The sequence below is a fragment of the Hippocampus bargibanti genome, linkage group LG02, assembly GCF_051943395.1.
Source record: "Hippocampus bargibanti isolate YZ-2025 linkage group LG02, ASM5194339v1, whole genome shotgun sequence".
NCBI lineage: Eukaryota > Metazoa > Chordata > Actinopteri > Syngnathiformes > Syngnathidae > Hippocampus > Hippocampus bargibanti.
In genome coordinates, this window is record NC_142735.1 from 34,716,481 (window position 1) to 34,740,658 (window position 24,178).

At 39.6% G+C, this 24,178-nt stretch overlaps 1 protein-coding gene across 9 annotated transcripts in view; it reads left to right on the forward strand.

Moving 5' to 3' along the window:
- The window catches only part of frmpd3 (FERM and PDZ domain containing 3), an 82,064-nt gene that overhangs the window by 13,254 nt on the left and 44,632 nt on the right, over positions 1 to 24,178 (forward strand). For all 9 annotated transcript variants that reach the window (XM_088991121.1, XM_088991123.1, XM_088991118.1 and 6 more), the window contains exon 2: positions 17,652 to 17,716. The gene's annotated coding sequence lies outside the window, so the exon portion shown is untranslated. The remainder of the gene's footprint in view (positions 1 to 17,651; positions 17,717 to 24,178) is intronic.

Genomic DNA, 24,178 nt, shown 5'->3' on the forward strand with positions numbered 1-24,178 from the left:
CATTCTTGACCAATCACGTGGCTTTAACCGAAGACTGGGGGCGGAGAATAGAGGACAAAAACAGTTGTCTGCCATTTTGTTGTAAGAAGAACGGGCTCGTTGGCGAACGACACATCACTCATTGTGGTAGCTCCGTGTGTATCACGGAAAAAGTTCGTATGCCAAGGTAAAATTTCCATAAATGTAACGTTCCTAAACTGAAAAGTTCGTAAGCCAAGGGGTTCGTAAACCGAGGTATCACTGTAACTGGAAAAGCAATGCAAGGATTTTTATAAACACACACACTCACACACACTTTCCTCCCTTGAAAATATTGCCTGGATATTATTTAATGTGATGTATGAAAAGAGACGTGCCGTTGCCGTGACGCTATATAACCGACAAAATGACGCTCCTTACTCGTTAATTAATGGTGTGCCCATAATGTGGGTGTCCAACTTCTCCGGTGAAGAGAATTCAATGGAGGAAAGCATGTAATGAAGTGCACTTAGACTACCTGGAACCAAGATTGTAGCCATGATTAAGTGACCGAGAGGTTCTTCACATTTCAATGGCTTCCCCACAGGTACAATAGACGTATGATTGATCCAAGACATTGCAAAGCCATCAGTTTAACATCCATCTTGCGCATAATACCTGGATCTATTTCTGATTCTCATTCTGATATAATAATAATACATTTCATTTATAAGCGCCTTTCAAAACTCTCAAGGTCACTTTACAGTCACAGGAAGTTTTTTTTCTGTGGGTGAGCAGCGGCAGCCACACGCGCCAGCGTTCGCTCAACTTAGAAGTAAGTAAAACAGGTAGAAAGCTAGCTAGCTAGCTAGCCAATAGATACCTAATAGCTTGCTAGCTAGGTAGATTGCCAGCCACCCAGGGAGATAGCTATATAATAATAATACATTTCATTGATAGGCACCTTTCAAAACTCTCAAGGTCACTTTAGAGGAAGTTTTTTCTGTGGGTGAGCAGCGGCAGCCACACGCACCAGCGTTCACTCAACCTGGAAGTAACTCAAATAGATAGAAAGCTAGCTAGCTAGCTTGCAGATAGCAAATAGCTAGCCAGCTAGATAGCTATCCATCCAGCTAGATACCGATATAGCTAATAAATAGCCAGCAGGGAGCTAGATAGACAGAGTACCAAAACTCCATAATTGGTCATTTGGAAGACAAAAAAAAGTTACGTTGTATTGTCTTTTAGTAAATTAGCTTAATATTATAGCTTGCGTGCTAGTAGGCTACAGCATGCTATCCATTTTTCCGTCCAAACAGCACATCTCTGCCTTTCGTAATCGGTCATAGATAAGTGCTCATTACTGTCTTGGTTACATAATTTAGCATTTAATAAAACCAAATAGATTTGTCACACAGCATTTACCACCAATGTTCAACCAAAAAAAAAAAAAAAAAAAAAAAAAAAGTTCGTATTCGTGACCCGAGGTATCACTGTATTAGTATAATATTGGCAAACACAATGATTGTTTGTTGCCTGTACATTTTAAAAAGTTATTCATGAAACGGCAGTTCAAGGTAGGCAATTTCCTCTTTGTTGCGTTTCAACCAAAATATATCACAGAGTAACGTTTTCAATCCGAGGCCAATCTCTTGTTTTATACCGACTTGACTTTCATGAATAAATGCATTATTCGTGTTTCGCGTATATTGAGCTGTGTGCTGCTGTCAGCGTATTTGTCAACAAGTTATACATACTGATAGAATTTACAGAGTCTGTGTTTACTGCGTTTCATGGGAAATGACAGGACAGGCATTACCCTGGGGTCGAAAGAATGTTTTCCCTCAGTTTTGAAAATACACGTTGAAATTAAATGTGCTATTTGCCACCTCAACCCGATGGATTGGTGTAGATTGGATTAGCCGTTATTAGTCTCGCAGTGGAGACATTTACACCCTCCGTGTATTATTATTTTAAAAAAAATATTATTATTATTTTATTTTTATTTTTATTATTTTATTTTATTATTATTATTTTATTTTTTGACTTTGTTACTTCCGGGCACTTATAAATGAAATGTATTATTATTATTATGATTATTATAAACAAGGGTGGAAAATCATACTGGACCCTCCGCACCCTGCCCACCACCTTTTCCAGCTACTCCCCTCAGGCAGGCGCTACCGATCCATGCGCACCAAATCCAGCAGACATTTAAACAGCTTCTTCCCACATGCGATTTACTCTTTAAACAGTAACCCAAATAGAACTGTGAGCCCGATTGATGGGATATTTTAACCTTACAGTCTACACTCTGCCTTTGAACTATCTAAGTTGATATTCTGTCACTGTCGTCTGCCTGTCTCTTTTATGTTTAAACCATCTCCCCTCACTGCTGCGTTCTTGGCCAATCACGTGGCTTTAACCGAAGATTGGGGGCGGGGAATAGAGGACGTAAACAGTCGGCTGCCATTTTGTTGTTAGAAGAATGGGCTCGTTCGCGAACGACACATCACTCATTGAGGCAGCTCTGTGTACGAAAAAAGGTCATATGCCAAGGTAAAGTTCGTATGCCAAGGTAAAATGGTCAAATTTAGCGTTTGTAAACCGAAAAGTTCGTAAGCCAAGGGGTTCGTAAACCAAGGTATCAAAAATGTACGGACAGAGATGCTGTAAGTTAGATTTAGTATTTTCATTTGCATTTGTATTAGATATTGAGGTTGGCACCGATCCGCCAAGCTTGTTTACGATTGGCTGCGTAGAGTATGTGTGCAGGGAAGAAATTCCTCTTACCAGTTAAGGCTCAGAGGAGGAGGCGATGCATAACAAAAAGTAATGGCTGCTTCAGTAATGGCTTACTGAAGGATATATGTAGTCGTACTACAGTAGGTGTGAATTCATTTTACGACTTTTAGAGCGTATGTGTTTTATACATCCTCGTTCAGTGTTTGACTTCAATAAAATACATTGACGTGATGGAAGGACCGCTACAATGCGTCTTTTTTACGGTCAGGGGCGGTCCTTTAGTGACGTAACGTGAGGACTCGTCACCAACTCAAAAACAAGACTTCTTGAATATTCAGAGCGAGTCTTAAAAGGTAAACTATAGCTATATGCGGTGGAATCTTTGTAACATACGCTCAGTAGAAGTCATTTGAAGCCATTTTACAAATTATGGACACAACTTGTCCGGAGACGTCGGTTGTCCTTTAAATAGGTGGCTTTTGAGATGGATAGCCAGCTAGGTAGCTAGCTTTCTTACGCTGCGTTGAATGTTTATATCGTCCTAAAACTCAATAACCTTCTCATCGATGGACCAGTCCTGTGCGACCGATTGCTTACATAGACGTTTTGTCTTGTCAGCACACAGGTGTCAAAGTCAAGGCCCGCGGGCCAAATCCGGCCCGCCACATCATTTTTTTCGGCCCGCGAAAGCAAATCAAACTTGTTAAATTCCATGATGATTGCTAAAATCTGAGCCAAAATGACATATTTTTGGATGTCAAGCACAATAAAAGTCATTATTCTTGACTTCAGATTTGAAAACGAGTTATTCATTAATTTGCTGTGTGCTCTATATGTAATATTTGACGGGATTTAAACATTCTAATGGGTTCCCCAAATTCATAACGACCCTCGAGAGGAAATCATAACTACAATGTGGCCCGCGGCAAAAAACGACTTTGACACCCGTGTGTCAGCACATCTGTTGTGAGTTCATAACGCAATGTGATAACGGCGCGATTGTTCAAGTCACATGCAACGAGCGGACGGCGACCTTTGAACTGGAGAGAGGGCACTTATCTCACATGAAGTGAGGAGACCAGGAATGAGTCGCTAAAGGCCGAGCGAAGCAATGATTGGGGGCAGGATTTGGGGTCACGTTCATGCTCTGCGTCCCTTCATCTCCACAGCAATATTGGCGGCTTCTACTGCAAATCTCCTGATGTCAAATCTATGTTTTTTTTCCACTCTGAATAAAGTTGTCTTGAATTGATGGTGTACCATGTGACAACTCATATAATATATGACATTTCATCAAGACATCAAGCCTGCTCTCTTTTTTTTACTGCTCAAACAACTACAATACACACTCAGGGTTCATTTTGTAAGGCCCGTGCATGTGTATTGTACAAGTACAGTGATACATTGGCTTACGAACTTAATTGGTTCCCAGACAGAGTGTGTAAGTCAAAAAGTGTGTATCCCAAAAAATAATTTCGCATAGGAAACCATTAAAATCAGACTAATCTGTTCCCAGGTACCCATAAAACATAATTTTCTACTTTCTAATTTTCTAAGCCTTAAAACTACACAAAATATACCTTATTTTATGTATAATAAATGTGCTATGGTATCATAATTAAAGAAATAAACTGTACAAACTGTATAATAAAGTCGTTTTATTTACATTTGTGATGGTCGTCAGCATTAAACACTTGATGAGGAACATAGCCTTCTTCGTTCACCATCTTGAGGAATGATCTCTTGTAGGTGCTTTCTGTGATAATTTTACCTAGTTCCTCATCAATTGTGTTCTGTTTAACTAGGTTGATAGCTTTTTGCATCAAGTGTATAGCCGGCTTGTGCGGGTTATTTGTGAAGTCTGATTGATGGGATATTTTAACCTTGCAGTCTACACTCTGCCTTTGAACTATCAAAGTTGAAACGAGTCCAAATGTCACTGTTTTCTCTCCATTTTGTCACTCACTCTCTGTCGTCTGCCTATCTCTTTAATGTTTAACCCCCCGCCCCCTCACTGCTGCATTCTTGACCAATCACGTGGCTTTAACCGAAGACTGGGCGCGGGGAATAGAACACAAAAAAAATGTCGGGTGCCATTTTGTTTTTTGGAGAATGGCTTCACTCACTCTCTCTCTGTCTGTAACCCCCACCCCCTCACTGCTGCGTTCTTGACCAATCACGTGGCTTTAACCGACGACTGGGGGCGGGGAATAGAGGACCAAAACAAGCCTGCTGCCATTTTCTTGTCGGCAGAATGGGCTCATTCACGAACGACACGTCACTCATTGTGGCAGCTCCGTGCCGTGTGTATCCCAAAAAAAAGTTTGTATGCCAAGGTAAAATGTTCATAAATTTAACGTTTGTAAACCGAAATGTTCGTAAGCCAAGGGGTTCATAAACCGAGGTATCACCGTACCTTGTTTGTTTACCTATATCTGTATACATACAAAGGGTGACGATGTATGCGATTATTTGTCTTTTAACAAACAGACATTTTTAATTTTGAATAGATCTAATCCCTATAAATGATCTCGAACAAGAACATTTGGACGACAGATGCTTGAAATGGATTTAAATGCTCGTAACGCATCCCTGGTTTCCTATTTCCGATTGATTATTGACTGCGGGCTGCAATAACAAAGGCATTTCACACATCTAACATTGCCACACAATCGTAAACTCAAGTCACATTAATCAATAACACCAAAGAATACGGCGCTACAGTAAATGTTCCAGTTTCGCTCAAGTTGAGCAACCATATCTTTGTTCATATCACTATGCAAGCAATGTATCATCGCAGAGAGAAAACGAAAACAAAATTCTCTTCCATAGGATGGCAGAAGGTACAATAAGTCTGGAGCCCCTCATCCAAAAAAGTCATCAAAGTCACCTTCTGCCATTTACATATGCGTAGCAATAAACATGAAGGACTGCCGGCACACTGGAACGGCAACGACTGATTGCAAGAGCTGTTTGTGGGGGGTTTACTTTTCACATTTGCCTCGCAGCAGATGCATTTTCAAGCAAAAAAGGAGATTTCAAACAGATAGAAAAGAATAATGCATGCAAACTGTGGGTGAGCAGCGGCAGCCACACGGGCCAGCGTTCACTCAACCCGGAATAACACAAATAAATAAAAAGCTAGCCAGCTATTAGATCGCTTAAAGATAGCCAGCCAGCTAGCTAGCAAACAGATAGCTAATAGATAGACAGCTAACCAGCTAGCTAGCTAATAGATAGCTAGCCGGTTGGATAGCCAGCCAAGTAGCCAGCTAGCTGGTTAGCTGGATAGATAGCTAACAGATAGCTAAGTACATAGTGCCCCGAATCTCCATCAGTATTCTCAGCCAAACATGCTAACTATGTTAAAATGCTACATGTGGCTAATTTCGTCATTGCTAATAAAATATAAATGTCAAAAAAGCGATTAAGACGTTAAAAAGCAACATTTGATGACATGCCTTTTGCATGTTAGCGTGTTAGTTATGCAGGTTAGCATGTAGTTATGCCATATGACTTTGTGTTGTCATATTATTTGTTTTTTTAATTATTTTTTTATTATTATTATTTTATTTTTATTATTATTATTTTATTTTATTATTACTTTTTTTTTTTTACTTTGTTACTTCCGGGTTGAGTAAATGCTGGCACATGTGGCGGCCGCTGCTCACCCGCAGAAAAAATATTCTGTGATTGTAAAGTGTCCTTGAGAGTTTTGAAAGGCACTTATAAATGAAATGTATTATTATTATGATTATTATAAAAAGAACCGATCCATGCGCACCAAAGCGAGCTATTAGCTAGCTAATAGCTAGCTGGTTAGCTGGATAGATAGCTAACAGATAGTCAAGTACATAGTGCCCCGAATCTCCATCAGTATTCTCAGCCGTTAAAAAGCAACATTTGATGACACGCCTTTTGCATGTTAGCATGTTACTTATGCATGTTAGCATGTAGTTACGCCATATGACTTTGTGTTGTCATATTATTTGTTTTTTTATTATTTAAAAAAAAAATATTATTATTTTATTTTTATTTTTATTATTTTATTTTATTATTATTATTTTATTTTTTTACTTCGTTACTTCCGGGCACTTATAAATGAAATGTATTATTATTATTATGATTATTATAAACAAGGGTGGAAAATCATACTGGACCCTCTGCACCCTGCCCACCACCTTTTCCAGCGACTCCCCTCAGGCGGGCGCTAGCGATCCATGCGCACCAAAGCGAGCTATTATATACACACAATATAAAAAAAAAGTGATTAAGCCGTTAAAAAGCAACATTGGATGACACGCCTTTTGCATGTTAGCATGTTAGTTATGCATGTTAGCATGTAGTTATGCCATATGACTTTGTGTTGTCATATTATTTTTTTTTTATTATTTAAAAAAAATATATTATTATTATTTTATTTTTATTTTTATTATTTTATTTTATTATTATTATTTTATTTTTTGACTTCGTTACTTCCGGGCACTTATAAATAAAATGTATTATTATTATTATGATTATTATAAACAAGGGTCTGAAAATCATACTGGACCCTCCGCACCCTGCCCACCACCTTTTCCAGCGACTCCCCTCAGGAGGGCGCTAGCGATCCATGCGCACCAAAGCGAGCTATTATATACACACAATATAAAAAAAAGTGATTAAGCCGTTAAAAAGCAACATTGGATGACACGCCTTTTGCATGTTAGCATGTTAGTTATGCCATATGACGTTGTGTTGTCATATTATTTGTTTTTTTTATTATTTAAAATATATATATATATTATTATTTTATTTTTATTTTTATTATTATTATTTTATTTTTTGACTTCGTTACTTCCGGGCACTTATAAATGAAATGTATTATTATTATTATGATTATTATAAACAAGGGTGGAAAATCCTACTGGACCCTCCGCACCCTGCCCACCACCTTTTCCAACGACTCCCCTCAGGCAGGCGCTACCGATCCATGCGCACCAAAGCGATATATTCTGTCTTATTTTGATTCCAAGCATGCTAGGTACAGGGCTTTAAATGCATTGTACAATGTCACTGATGTATATGAAACGTGCAACAACTTAGCATAATTTGTTCAAGGAACCGTTTGCAGAGTGTAGCTGAGAATTACATTCAGGGGGGAAAAAAAACACTGAATTTACTTTGTAGCCGTGAAAAGAAACCGTTGGATTTGAAGTGACTCCTACTGAACGTATCATCTGTAATTGAATTATGGAGGGCAAAGAAGAGGCCTTCAAATAAACGTGTTGTAGAGGGAGTACAAATCGCGTTATTTGGTGTTGGACCGTGTCTTATTCCTGTATTGAATTTGCACGTGTGACCTTATCTCATGTGTGATTTGGCATTTTAAGAGATTTGATTAATCAATGACCTTTGTTTGCGCTTTCATTTTCTGACAATGTGCCCAGCATGGTTAATGTCAGTCAGTCATCTCGGGCCAAAAGTGCTGCATATATAATCATCATAATAATAATAATAATAATAATAATAATAATAGATAACTAATAGCTAGCTAGCTAGCTATCCAGTTAGACAGCTAATAGATAGCAAATAGATAGCTAGCTAGGTAGCCAGCAACGGTGACCCCGTTCAACCGGAAATAACTGAAATAGATCAAGTTAGCTAGCCAGCTAATGGATGATTTATAGATAGCTATCGATCTAGCTAGCTAGACAGCTAATAATAATAATAATAATAATACAATTCATTTATAAGCGCCTTTCAAAACTCTCAAGGACACTTTACAGTCACATGATATTTTTTCTGCGAGTGAGCAGTGGCCGCCACACGCGCCAGCATTCACTCAACCCGGAAGTAACAAGTTTAAAAAAATAATAAAATAGATAGCTACCAGATAGGTAGATAGCTAATAGACAGCAAATAGATAGCTAGCTAGATAGCCAGCTAGATGGTTAGATAGCTAACAGACAGCAAATAGATAGCTAGTTAGATAACCAGCTAGTTAGTTAGTTAGATAACTAATAAATAGCAAATAGATAGCTAGATAGATAGCTAGCTAGATAGCCAGCTACTTAGATAGCTAATAGACAGCAAATAGATAGCTAGCTAGCCAGCTAGTTAGTTAGATAGCTAACAGACAGCAAATAGATAGCTAGTTAGATAGCCAGCTAGTTAGATAGATAATAGACAGCAAATAGATAATTAGCGAGCCAGCTAGTTAGTTAGATAGCTAATAGACAGCAAATAGATAGCTAGCTAGATAGCCAGCTAGTTAGTTAGATAACTAATAGACGGCAAATAGATAGCTAGCTAGATTGCCAGCTAGTTAGATAGCTAATAGACAGCAAATAGATAGTTAGCTCGGCAGCTAGTTGGTTAGTTAGATAGATAATAGACAGCAAATAGAAAGCTAGCTAGATAGCCAGCTCGTTCGTTTGATAACTAATAGACAGCAAATAGATAGCTAGCTAGATAGCCAGCTAGATAGATAGCTAACAGACAGCAAATAGATAGGTAGCTAGCCAGCTAGTTAGATAGATAATAGACAGCAAATAGATAATTAGCGAGCCAGCTAGTTAGATAGATAGCTAATAGACAGCAAATAGATAGCTAGCTAGATAGCCAGCTAGTTAGTTAGATAACTAATAGACGGCAAATAGATAGCTAGCTAGATAGCCAGCTAGATAGTTAGATAGCTAACAGACAGCAAATAAATAGCTAGCTAGCCAGCTAGTTAGATAGATAATAGACAGCAAATAGATAATTAGCGAGCCAGCTAGTTAGATAGATAGCTAATAGACAGCAAATAGATAGCTAGCTAGATAGCCAGCTAGTTAGTTAGATAACTAATAGACGGCAAATAGATAGCTAGCTAGATAGCCAGCTAGTTAGATAGCTAATAGACAGCAAATAGATAGCTAGCTCGGCAGCTAGTTGGTTAGTTAGATAGATAATAGACAGCAAATAGAAAGCTAGCTAGATAGCCAGCTCGTTCGTTTGATAACTAATAGACAGCAAATAGATAGCTAGCTAGATAGCCAGCTAGATAGTTAGATAGCTAATAGACAGCAAATAGATAGCTAGAGAATACGTTTAGCATTAGCGATCATTATTGGACATGATATGATATGAATGTGCCTCTGTTATATCCTACAGTGTCATTTTTGTATTTGTTTATTAACTCATTCACTGCCATTCATGAATTTATTCAGGAATTGAAAATATGACATAGAGCGGCATTCCCGAATTTGTTCGCATTTTATTTTATTTTTTTGGGAGGGGTGCAGATAAAGCGCTGGTCAGACCTCTCAAAATGTATTTCCCTCCCACAAAGGGGCAGCATTGCCTTTTGAACAGCTGCCCCCATTTCAAGCTCAGATAACTCCAGATCCATATACAGTGATACCTTGGTGTACGAACCCCTTGGCTTGCGTATGTTTTGGGTTACGAACGTTAAATTTCAGAAAATTTTATCTTGGCATACGAACTTTTTTTTTCGTATACACGCGGAGCGCCACAATGAGTGATGTGTCGTTCGCAAACGAACCCGTTCTCCTAACAACAAAATGGCCGCCAACCGCGAGTGAGGCTGTTAAACCTTAAAGAAAAAGGCAGACGACAGAGAGAGAATGAGCAAATGTATCAGTGAAATTTGGACTCGTTTCAACTTTGATAGTTCAAAGGCAGAGTGGTGACTGCAAGGTTAAAATATCCCATCAACAAATAACCCGCACAAGCCATCTGTACACCTGATGCAAAAAGCTATCAACCCAGCTAAACAGAACACAATTGATGAGGAACTACTTTATTACACAGAACAGTTTATTTCGTTAATTATAATACCATAGCACTTTTATTATGCATAAAATAAGGTATATTTTTGTAGTAATAAGGCTGAGAAAATAAACATATATATACATAAAATAGGGTATATTTTGTGTAGTTTTAAGGCTTATTTCGTTGAAAATTATGTTTTATTGGGAGCTGGGAACGGATTATTCTTATTTTAATGGTTTCCTATGGGAAATTATTTTTTGGGATACACACTTTTCGCTTTACACACTCTGTCTGGGAACCAATTAAGTTCGTAAGCCAAAGTATCGCTGTATCTCTATCTCTTGAGGCCATTCATTACCATTTGCCTTCATTTACAGACCCTCAAAAAAACATTTTTCTCATCCTTTTCATGCAAAATTGAGCAAACTAACAGCATGTAGCCAGAAAAGCTCAACTTAGAAAGGCATACCAAGGGGAGTGCAACGTATTATCTGTAGCTATAAAAGCAAACCGTTCAATATATCGCATTATTTTATGATTGTTAAATATAATGCTGTACTGTAGAAGCATGCATATTGAGCATCCAAGAGAACCCAGACACCATTCGGTTTTTACGCCCAGGATGAAATATACTATATTATAATATGAAATATTCTTTTGGATAGGCTTATATTACGAGGAAGCATGTCATTTTTATGAGAGGCACGTGTTCGCTGACATTGTGCAGCAGATCCATCAAGTCAGTTACGAGGTTGGGCCTCGATCGTATTGATTTGACTTGTTTTACTCATAGATTTGATCGCAGGGAATCCAAAGGTGAACTGGCTAAATGGCAGAGAATATTCCTAACTGTCACATGTATGCATCTGTATCACCATCTGGGGTAAAATTGGTCATTTGGAGTCTGTAACAAAGTTTAGGCAGCGTTCAGTCAAATCAAAAGCAGTGATTCGCATTAAAATGCAGAAGGAATTTCTATCATATTTCTATGTGACAGCAGACACTGTTGATGAAAAGGTTTCTTCAGCCGTCATCTATACTTCTTCTATTGTACTTGATCAATAATAGTACAATAGACTGCTTAGGCAACATAGGATTAGTCATGCTAATGAGGTGATACCAGGGAAAATTGGGCAATCAGGCCAGTCGTCAGTCAAGACAATAGAAGCAATCAGTGGAGCCGCAGGAATTAGTCCTCTGCTTTCCCCAACCTGAGATCAGGGACCAATCATAGCAGTGTCCGGCACTGCCACGTCTGCACAGTAGGGATATATATATAGGGCCGAAACTACCAGTAAGACTTTAGTTTGCTGACGAAGTTTCTTGGATAAGAAGCGAAACGTCCGACACCTTCAAAGAAGTACAGATGACGGCTGAAGAAACCTTTTCATCGATGGACTATTCCTGTACGACTGAGAGCTTACACAGAAGCAGACACTGTTGGTCGATTGGACCCAGTGACCAACATGTCACCTAATAACTGCAACTGTCACAAAGCATCCAATCAGATCAATGATTGGCCCTAAATGCCATCTGGGGGAGTGGCGTCACAAATGTGACAAGTCACATTTGCAGCACGTCGACGTCTCACGGTTACACCAAAAAAATGCAGGAAGTTGAGACAATTGTGTTTTCGAGTAGCAAATGCTGCGTCCGTGCTGAATGTGCGGAAGGTATAAATACCAGGCGGACGGGCGTTTGGTTGTTTGCAAGTCATTTAGCATCGAGTCTTTATTCCCATCATCCGGGCGCACCCCGGCTCGGTGTCAAGCGGCGTTCCGCTAATCTTGACCAACCGTATGGCCCTGGTGTCACGGTATCGGCGCGTCTCGGCGGTATTCTAATTTAGAGGCGTTCAGTCATAATATCACAGATGGGTAGCCTCGCACCATTGGCTCATCAGCCAAGCACATGCACCAAATGTCTGAACATGCGTAGGGTAAAACAAACCTGTGTCACAACAGACCGATGGATCGACAGACGGAGCGCCCGACAGAGCGCCCGACGGACCGACAGTGCGCCCGACTGAGCGCCCGACTGAGCGCCCGACAGAGCGACCGACAGAGCGACTGACGGACCCACGGACCCAGGGACCCACCGACCGAGCGACCGACCGAGCGACCGACAGAACGCCCGACAGAGCGCCCGACAGAGCGCCCGACAGAGCGACCGACAGAGCGCCCGACAGAGTGCCCGACAGAGCGACTGACGGACCCACGGACCCAGGGACCCACCGACCGAGCGACCGACAGAACGCCCGACAGAGCGCCCGACAGAGCGCCCGACAGAGCGCCCGACAGAGCGCCCGACAGAGCGCCTGACAGAGCGACCGACAGAGCGACCGACAGACCCACGGACCCAGGGACCCACTGACCGAGCGACCGACAGAACGCCCGACACAGCGCCCGACAGAGCGCCCGACAGAGCGCCCGACAGAGCGCCCGACAGAGGGCCCGACGGACCGACAGTGCGCCCGACAAAGCGCCCGACAGAGCGACTGACGGACCCACGGACCCAGGGACCCACCGACCGAGCGACCGACAGAACGCCCGACAGAGCGCCCGACAGAGCGCCCGACAGAGCGACCGACAGAGCGACGGACCGAGCAACCGACGGACCGACATACCGACAGAGCGCCCGACAGAGCGCCCGACAGAGCGCCGGACAGAGCGCCGGACAGAACGCCCGACAGAGCGACCCACGGACCGAGCGACCGACATACCGACAGACCGACCGACCGACCGGAGAGGTGTCGGTTGTCCTTTAACCTTGACTTGCTTTGCTTTGACGTAAACTCGCTCAAACATCGGGTTGTGCCTCCCCCCCAAAAAAAAAATCATTTCCGACATAACATGAGCAACTCACCGACTTCAAAGACACGTTGTTGTCGTTGTTCTTGTTGTTGTTGTTCTGTAAACAGAAAGTTCCCAGGGAGGACATCATGTATGCTGTCCTGGGGTGTAAACATGAAGACACAGAGCAAATCCTGTTGAGCTTTTTCAAGGTTTCTTCCGCTGGTGCTCGGGGATTAAATAATAATAATAATAATAATAATACATTTAGCCAGATACAGATAGCCAGAACGCTAGCCAGCCAGCTAGATAGCTAATAGATAGCCAATAGATTGGAAATAGATAGACAATAGATAGCGAGTTAATTAGCCAGATTGCCAGCTAGATAGCTAGCTAAATAATCAAACATTTCATTTTTAAGCGCATTTCAAAACTCTCAAGGTCCCTTTACAGTCACTGGATAAGTTTTTCTTTAGGTGAGCAGCGGTAGCCACACGCGCCAGCGTTCACTCAACCTGGAAGAATTAACTTATATAGATAGAAGGTGAGATAGCTCGCTAATATAGTTAATAGCTAGCCAGGTAGCTAGATAGCCAGCCAGATAGATAGCTAGCCAGCCAGCTAGATGGCTAATAGATAGACAATTCATTGCAAATGGGTAGTAAATACATAGCTAGCTAGGTAGTTAACCAGATAGCCAACTAGATAGCTAGTTAGATAGGGGATTTGATCCTCTCCTCTTTCATCTAGAACTGCTTCATGTAACAAAGAGGGCACAGAAAGTGCTTAAGAATGAATGACTCTGTGTCTTTGTGTCATATTCATATTGTCTTTGTGCTTATTATTTGATATTTGATTTTTTTTTTGCTATTTTGACTTCAAGACGGCGCCGCGAGAGTGGCTGCCTTTCCAGCAGCTCCTGTATTTTGTTTCCTACTTTCATACCTTTCATCACTTTGCTGCTGTGAAATGTAAATTTCTCCACTGCGAGACTAATAAAGGCAAATCCAATCCAATAGCTAGATAGCTAGACAGATAGATAGACAGATAATAGATAACAAATGAATAGCAAATAAAGAGCAAATAGATAGCTAGCAAGCTCGCCAGATAGCCAGCTAGATAGCTAGCCAGATAGCTAGATAAATAAAAAAAAGCACTGTTAATATATTGGAGTTAAACACAGGTTACTTTTCCACACGTGGTATTCATAAAGCGATTTCACAATGCATCCAATCCAATCCAAATGTTGACGATGCCACGAGACATGTTTATCCCCAAACGAAAGTTGTTGTGGCGACTCTCCAAGCTCAAGTTTTAGCCACTTGAGTGTACACACGTTGAAAAGCCAAGATGGATAATGTTTGTTACACTTGCAGGCGGTCCGTCTAAAATAGAAAATTAACATTCAGCAACACGAGCTTGCGCTGCTGAGTTCTCATTTGTTATTAAGCTCAATATTTAACGTTCCAAACATTGCACCGTGTCACGCGCTGGCCTCTCTGCTTGAATGCTAATGCGAATCTAGATTCACTTGGTTTTTTTTTTTTTTGGAAGGTGCAGTGGGAACCTGGTTTACGCACTTAATTGGTGTGTAAGGTGAAAAATGTGTATCCCAAAAATTCATTTCCCATAGGAAAACATTAAAATGAGAATAATCCGTTCCCAGGTCTCCATAAAATACAATTTTCAACTAAAAAAAGCCTGAAAACTGCAAACAATATACATTTTTTTCCCCCATATTCATCACGGCCATTGAGAGGACACCATTTCCAAAATTTTGCTTGCGACAAATAAATCGTTTGTCACCCCTGGTCTATGGTTTCTTACGCTGCATTGAATTTTGGACATCTGCCCTCATTTCAAACTCATATAATCATAATAATAATAATGCATTTCATTTCTAAGCGCCTTTCAAAATCTCAAGGACACTTTACAGTCACATATATTTTTTTGTACGGGTGAGCAGCGGCAGCCATTCGCGCTAGCGTTCACTCTACCCGGAAGTAACACAGCAGCAAAGTTATGTAATTCCAGATAATTTTGGAATTAACTGTCAGAGATGTTTGACCGGACACTGTGGAGAAAGAATCGAACCCAGAAAGAATGTCTTGACTGCCGGCAGGAGACGCAGCCATTCATAACAGACGCCTGAATTCTGCAGCCCTCTGCCAAGCTATCTATTGAGAGTACAGTAAAGTCTCGTTATATTGATATCGGATATATCGATAGTCCCGGTTATATCGATACTATTTCTATGCACGCACGGAGAAAATTACATGCAAACACGGTCGGATATATCGATAGTCCCAGTTATATCGATATTTTTTCGGACTCCCTTGAATATCGATATAACGAGACTTTACTGTATATGCCAATTAAAGTGATACATTAGTAAAACATAGTATTCTTAATTATAATACCACACCCCTGGACGTTCCGAGCACCAGCAGCTCTAAGCAATAAAACAGATATTTTAATTGGTTGTCTTTTCCATGAACTGATACATTTGTAACCTGGCTAATGAGCTCTTCCTGTGAGGGAGTTTCAAGTCCTTCCGTGACAAAGGAGTTTCCCAAGTCCTAAATTCTGTCCGAGGCCAGATCTCCTAGATGAAGATGACAGTTTAACTGGGCACTGTCTGTTTCATTCAGATTCACTGTGGCTATCTGCGCCTTGACTATTGTTTGGTTGGCCAGCTAAGCATGAAACTTTTAAATATGATAACTTCTTATTCTCCATTATTTGTACCAAATTCATATGAAGTTTAAGTGGGTCCAACTGTTCCATATGTCACATCTCTGAGTTAGCGTGAAGACACGCAGAGACCCAAAAGCACTCGGAAAAGAGGACATTTTGTATGCGCTAAGTTGAATACTGACAATCGAGAACTGTGAGCAATTACGCACTTGATCTTCCTTCCTGACAAACACGCCCCCAACCTCCATTTTCAGCTTTTAGCTGACACCTCGACTCTTTTAAGCCTTCGCAGCTAAAAACCTCAGCGCTAATGCAGGGGTAGCTCAAAATGCTTTGTTCAATACATTTCAGTTATTTAACCATCATTTTCTTCCCTGATCGTCCTTTTAATGCCTCCAGAAGTATAGAGATGCCGTGAATGACAATGAGTGATGATGGAATTCGGTAGATAATGAATAACTGCAGAGTGAAAGCCGGCGTTTTGGTTTAAAAAGCCTTGACTGAGAATAAATTGACTTGTAAATATTAAAAGACAAGGAAAAGCAGTTACAGATGATAAATGAAGCTATTGATTTGTTTATTGCTAAAACAAATGTTGCCTCGCAACCATGCGTTTTTTAATATGCGGACAATCCTAGAAAGCATTCATCATCAGATAAATCATGCGCAGAAGCTAACTGACAGAAAATACGAGTACAGTGATACCTCGGTTTACGAACCCCTTGGCTTACGAACTTTTCGGTTTACGAACGTAAAATTTATGAACATTTTACCTTGGCATACAAACTATTTTTCGGGATGCACACGGAGCTGCCACAATGAGTGATGTGTCGTTCGCGAACCAGCCTGTTCTCCAAAAAGAAAATGGCAGCCGGCTTGTTTTGGTCCTCTATTCCCTGCCCCCAGTCGTTGTTTAAAGCCACGTGATTGGTCAAGAACGCAGCAGTGAGTGTGGGGGGGGTTACAGACAGCGAGAGAGAATGAAACCATTCTCCAAAAACAGAAAATGGCTGCTGATTTTTTTTGTCCTCTATTCCCCGCCCCCACTTGTCGGTTAAAGCCATGTGATTGGTCAATAACGCAGACGACGGAGAAAGACTGACAAAATGGATATAAAACAGTGACATTTTGACTCTTTCAACTTTGATAGTTCAAAGGCAGAGTGTAGACTGCAAGGTTAAAATTCCTATCAATCAGGCTCCACAAATAATCCGCACTAGCCATCAAACACCATCACAGCGGTAAATAAAACAGATTTATTATACAGTACAGTTTATTTCTTTAATTATAATTCCATAGCACATTTATTATACATAAAATAAGGTATATTTTGTGTAGTTTTAAGGCTTAGAAAATTAGAAAGTAGAAAATGATGTTTTATGGGGACCTAGGAACGGATTATTCTCATTTTAATGGTTTCCTATGGAAAATTATTTTTTGGGATACACACTTTTCGCCTTACACACTGTCTGGGAAGCAATTAAGTTCGTAAGCCAAGGTATCACTGTATTCTGTGGGTTCTGGAATTTAAGTGACAATGATGATAAAAACCCTGGCACTGGAGCAGACATTTTTGCACATTTTGAATGAGTTAAGAAAGCAATCAAATCAACATTATTGCTAAATAACATGACTGATTTATATGTGATGCTTTGCTAATTATCGTCTTGATTGTTTTTTTTTCTTTTGGTGCCTCAACAGGTTCCGAGATTGCACTGATGGTTGATCCCCGTTAACAAAAGCAACCTTCGCTCGACACAAACACTGTAAGTAAACATCAGTTCAGCCCCTTTCGCCTTAAAGGACAACCAACACCATTTTTTTGTTTCCTAACTGACATCAGAAAAACTTTTATAGCACCTAAAATACCCAAAACACGCAGGCTGATATGTTTATTTTTTAAAATGACTTAAAGTCTCCCAAAACTACTTCAAAATGACCCAGGAAATTGAGAGTTTCAGAAGGTCCCGCCCCCTTGTTCGGGACGTCACGCCAGGACGTCTTTGCCTTGCTCAAGAATCAAAACAATGGCTTCAGAGAGTTCAGATTCGGAGAGGATGCTTCCTTGTTACTCATCCAGTTATGAATATTATTCTAATAGTTCTGAAGAGGAAAGCATACATGTTTGCAATCAATTAAAAAAGTCCTTCCGTATCAATTCGAGCTGTCAGGACTCCAATGTAGCGTCCCAGAAAATGCACAAGATGGCGCACAAGCTGCGTTGGAAATGGGCTGATTTGTTCGCTGGGAATTTGTTTCAACCTTCGTTTGTACACCTACTTTATGTTCCTTCTAATTTCGCGATCAACACAGTGTTTTCAGATGAAAAAAGTGCCCAAAATGCATTGTGTGTCACTTTGTCGGTCAGGGGCGTTCTCTCCGTGACGTCACCGAATCGTCATCAACTCGAAAACAATACTTCCTGAATATTCAGCGCGAGTCTTAAAACGTAAAATATAGCTATGTGCGGTGGAATCTTTCTAAAATGCGCTCAGTATAAGTCATTTCACAAATTATGGATGCAACTTGTCCGAAGGTGTCGGCTGTCCTTTAAAGAGACAAGCAGACGACAGAGAGAGACTGACAAAATGGATAGAAAGCAGTGACATTTGGACTCGTTTCAACTTTGATAGTTCAAAGGCAGAGTGTAGACTGCACGGTTAAAATTCCCATCAATCAGTCTCCACAAATAACCCGCACAAGCCATCTGTACACTTGATGCAAAAAGCTATCAAACCAGCTAAACAGAACAAAGTTGATGAGGAACTAGGTAAAATTATTGCGGACAAAGCACCTACAAGGGATCATTCCTCAAGATGGTGAAAGAAGAAGGCGACGTTCCTCATCAAGTGTTAAATGCTGATAAAACCGTCCACTCCATTGCATCAAGCCACCAACGACCATCAGAAAGGTAAATAAAACGACTTTATTAAACAGTACAGTTTATTTCTTTAATTATGATACCATAGCACATTTATTATACATAAAATAAGGTATATTTTGTGTAGTTTTAAGGCTTATTTAGTTGAAAATTATGTTTTACGGGGACCTGGGAACGGATTATTCTCATTTTAATGGTTTCCTATGGGAATTAAATTTTTGGGATACACACTTTTTGCCTTACACACTCTGTCTGGAACCAATTAAGTTCATAAACCAAGGTATCGCTGTACTTTTAAATCGGTTATCAAATATGAGAGGCAGGTTTCATATACAGGAGCTCAGCTTCGCATAAATTTTATTTACCATTAGAAAGGTACATAAAACGACTTTATTAGACAGTACAGTTTATTTCTTTAATAATAATACCATAGCACATTTATTATACATAAAATAAGGTATATTTTGTGTAGTTTTAAGGCTTATTTAGTTGAAAATTATGTTTTATGGGGACCTGGGAACGGATTATTCTCATTTTAATGGTTTCCTATTGGAATTAAATTTTTGGGATACACACTTTTTGCCTTACACACTGTCTGGGAACCAATTAAGTTCATAAGCCAAGGTGTGACTGTACTTTTAAATCGGTTATCAAATATGAAAGGCAGGTTTCATATACAGGAGCTCAGCTTCGCATAAATTTTATTTACCATCAGAAAGGTAAATAAAACGACTTTATTAAACAGTCCAGTTTATTTCTTTAATAATAATACCATAGCACATTTATTATACATAAAATAAGGTATATTTTGTGTAGTTTTAAGGCTTATTTCGTTGAAAATTATGTTTTATGGGGACCTGGGAACGGATTATTCTCATTTTAATGGTTTCCTACGGGAATTAAATTTTTGGGATACACACTTTTTGCCTTACACACTCTGTCTGGGAACCAATTAAGTTCATAAACCAAGGTATCGCTGTACTTTTAAATCGGTTATCAAATATGAGAGGCAGGTTTCATATACAGGAGCTCAGCTTCGCATAAATTTTATTTACCATTAGAAAGGTACATAAAACGACTTTATTAGACAGTACAGTTTATTTCTTTAATAATAATACCATAGCACATTTATTATACATAAAATAAGGTATATTTTGTGTAGTTTTAAGGCTTATTTAGTTGAAAATTATGTTTTATGGGGACCTGGGAACGGATTATTCTCATTTTAATGGTTTCCTATTGGAATTAAATTTTTGGGATACACACTTTTTGCCTTACGCACTCTTTCTGGGAACCAATTAAGTTCATAAGCCAAGGTATCACTGTACTTTTAAATCGGTTATCAAATATGAAAGGCAGGTTTCATATACAGGAGCTCAGCTTAGCATAAATTTTATTTACCAAAAGAAAGGTAAATAAAACGACTTTATTAGACAGTACAGTTTATTTCTTTAATAATAATACCATAGCACATTTATTATACATAAAATAAGGTATATTTTGTGTAGTTTTAAGGCTTATTTAGTTGAAAATTATGTTTTATGGGGACCTGGGAACGGATTATTCTCATTTTAATGGTTTCCTATTGGAATTTAATTTTTGGGATACACACTTTTTGCCTTACGCACTCTTTCTGGGAACCAATTAAGTTCATAAGCCAAGGTGTGACGGTACTTTTAAATCGGTTATCAAATATTAAAGGCAGGTTTCATATACAGGAGCTCAGCTTCGCATAAATTTTATTTACCATCAGAAAGGTAAATAAAACGACTTTATTAGACAGTACAGTTTATTTCTTTAATAATAATACCATAGCACATTTATTATACATAAAATAGGGTATATTTTGTGTAGTTTTAAGGCTTATTTCGTTGAAAATTATGTTTTATGGGGACCTGGGAACGGATTATTCTCATTTTAATGGTTTCCTATTGGAATTTAATTTTTGGGATACACACTTTTTGCCTTACGCACTCTTTCTGGGAACCAATGAAGTTCATAAGCCAAGGTATCACTGTACTTTTAAATCGGTTATCAAATATGAGAGGCAGGTTTCATATACAGGAGCTCAGCTTAGCATAAATTTTATTTACCAAAAGAAAGGTAAATAAAACGACTTTATTAAACAGTCCAGTTTATTTCTTTAATAATAATACCATAGCACATTTATTATACATAAAATAGGGTATATTTTGTGTAGTTTTAAGGCTTAATTAGTTGAAAATTATGTTTTATGGGGACCTGGGAACGGATTATTCTCATTTTAATGGTTTCCTATTGGAATTAAATTTTTGGGATACACACTTTTTGCCTTACACACTGTCTGGGAACCAATTAAGTTCATAAGCCAAGGTGTGACGGTACTTTTAAATCGGTTATCAAATATGAGAGGCAGGTTTCATATACAGGAGTTCAGCTTAGCATAAATTTTATTTACCAAAAGAAAGGTAAATAAAACGACTTTATTAAACAGTCCAGTTTATTTATTTAATAATAATACCATAGCACATTTATTATACATAAAATAAGGTATATTTTGTGTAGTTTTAAGGCTTATTTCGTTGAAAATTATGTTTTATGGGGACCTGGGAACGGATTATTCTCATTTTAATGGTTTCCTATTGGAATTAAATTTTTGGGATACACACTTTTTGCCTTAGGCACTCTTTCTGGGAACCAATGAAGTTCATAAACCAAGCTCAGCTTAGCATAAATGACGCAGCTTTTGCAGCTGTCATTTTAAATGAGTCGCTCGTAATTATTCCCACGACCGTCCCCCCCTTTTTCGCTATCTCTCATTCGTCCAATGACCATTAAGTAACTCATAACCCGTGAACGGTTATGAATGCTTTTTGCTCACATCTGCAATTCGGCATTGATCCCGTGCCAGGCGGCCTGTGAGCGAGCACAAAGCCGATGCAGACGTTTGGAGTTCTGTCTTCCATCGGCCAATGGCCATAACGGTGAATGATTGCAGTCAATGCAGCAATCACGTTGCGCCGCAATCATCGGCCCGCTGTGGACATTCATGTCCAGCAGCTGCATGAAATTGATAAAACAGTTTGGTTCAAATAATGGAGACAGTTTTAGTTTTGTATTTCAATGCGAAAGGTTTCTTCAGTCGTCATCTGTACTTCTTTGAAGGTGTCGGATGGTTCGTTTGTCATACGAAAAGCTTCGTCAGCGAACTAAAAATTGTGCTGGTAGCCCTGGCCCTATATATACAGTGATACCTCATCTTACGAACTTAATTGGTTCCCAGGAAGTGTGTGTAAGGCGAAAAGTTCGTCTGCCAAACATTTATTTCCCATAAGAAACCATTAAAATGAGAATAATCCATTCCCAGGTCCCCATAAAATCTAATTTTCTACTAATTAAGCCTAAAAACTATTCAAAATATACCTTATTTTATGTATAATAAATGTGCTATTGGATTGTAATTGAAGAAATAAACTGTACAATATAATAAAGGCGTTTTATTAACCGTTGTGATGGTCATTAATGTAGTTGCCTCTTGATGATATCCGAGTGAAGTTGCCATGCATTCTCAACAATAATACCCTCACTCACACTGTCCCCTGCTAGCTGCTTTTCGTTAATCCAAATCAACAAAAGTTTTTCAACCTCTTCTATTGCCTGAGACCGTTGCTTAAACAACACAGGAACACCCTTAGCCACATGTAGCAATGGTCGACTTAGCATATTGCTAATGGGACGCTAAGTCACACAAACGCACACCTTGTTCGTATTTTCCGATGATCTCCTTCTTCTGCTTGGCCGTAATTTTCTTTCGTGTCCTCTTCGTTTTAACACTAGACTGTGGTGGAGTCTTTTTCAGTCCCATAATAGCAAAATTACTCCACTCGATAACAAACCATGTCTGCACTCAAAGAAAGGTGGTACGCCAACAACCGGGCTGTTCGACCGTGTAGGTTGGTTCGTCTGCCGAAAACTAATTTGTATGCCAAGATTATATTCTCGTGAATTTAATGTTCGTAAGGTGAAAAATTCATAAACTAAAGTGTTCGTAAGCCGGGGTATCACTGTACATCCCTAACGTCCAGAGGTGGCAGTGCCAGATCTCTGCTTTCATAGTTTTTTTTTTTCTTTCCGTAATATATCTTGAATTTAAGTTAAATACAAGTCTCGGTAATGAATCCCTTGTTGTCTTAACATAGCATTAACGTAGCATACTAAACACTGCGTTTGGCAAAAACAAAATCTTAATTAGCATAAGATACACGGCATTGATAAACATGCTGTTTATCCCTGCAGCGTGTCAGGATTATAATCAACTCATGGGAGCAGTGTGGTTTTTTTTTTTACCTTGTTATGCTTGTTAGTAGTGTAGTACTCTGCCATGCTGAGGCACGGCCATGTACAGTATTTTATCACATACAGTATATGTGGGTCACCGTTAGCTAGCGGTAAAAACGGCATACTGATTGGATAAGTGGCGTGAAAAAGATGTTTTGGAAAGATTGAGCGGTATTACTAGAATCTATTTGAGTTAATTCCGCGTTGAGTAAACGCTGGCACATGTGGTGCATGTGGTTGCCGCTGCTCACCCACAGAAAAACATATCCTGTGACAGTAAAGCGACCTTGAGAGTTTTGAAAGGCGCTTACAAATGAAATGTATTATTATGAATATTTTTACATTATGTTGCTCACTTGAGCTATCTAGCTGGCTACCTAGCTAGCTATTAGCTAGCTGGCTGGCTATCCGAATCAGAAAAACTTTATTCGTCCCACAATGGGGAAATTTGCAGTCCACAGCAGCAATTGAAAGGGGATGGGGTGGGGGCTGAAGCTAGCTAGGTAGCCAGAAATAGATAGCGAATAGATAACTAATAGATAGCTAACTAGCTTTCAATGTGTTTGAGTTACTTCCGGGTTGACTTAACGCTGGCGCATGTGGCTGCCGCTGCTCACCCACAGAAAAACGTATCCTGTGACAGTAAAGCGACCATGAGAGTTTTGAAAGGCGCTTAGAAATGAAATGTATTATTATGAATATTTTTTACATTATGTTGCTCACTTGAGCTATCTAGCTGGCTACCTAGCTAGGTATTAGCTAGCTGGCTGGCTATCCGAATCAGAAAAACTTTATTCGTCCCACAATGGGGAAATTTGCAGTCCACAGCAGCAATTGAAAGGGGATAGGGTGGGGGTTGAAGCTAGCTAGGTAGCCAGAAATAGATAGCGAATAGATAACTAATAGATAGCTAACTAGCTTTCAATGTGTTTGAGTTACTTCCGGGTTGACTTAACGCTGGCGCATGTGGCTGCCGCTGCTCACCCACAGAAAAACTGATCCTGTGACTGTAAAGTGACCTTGAGAGTTT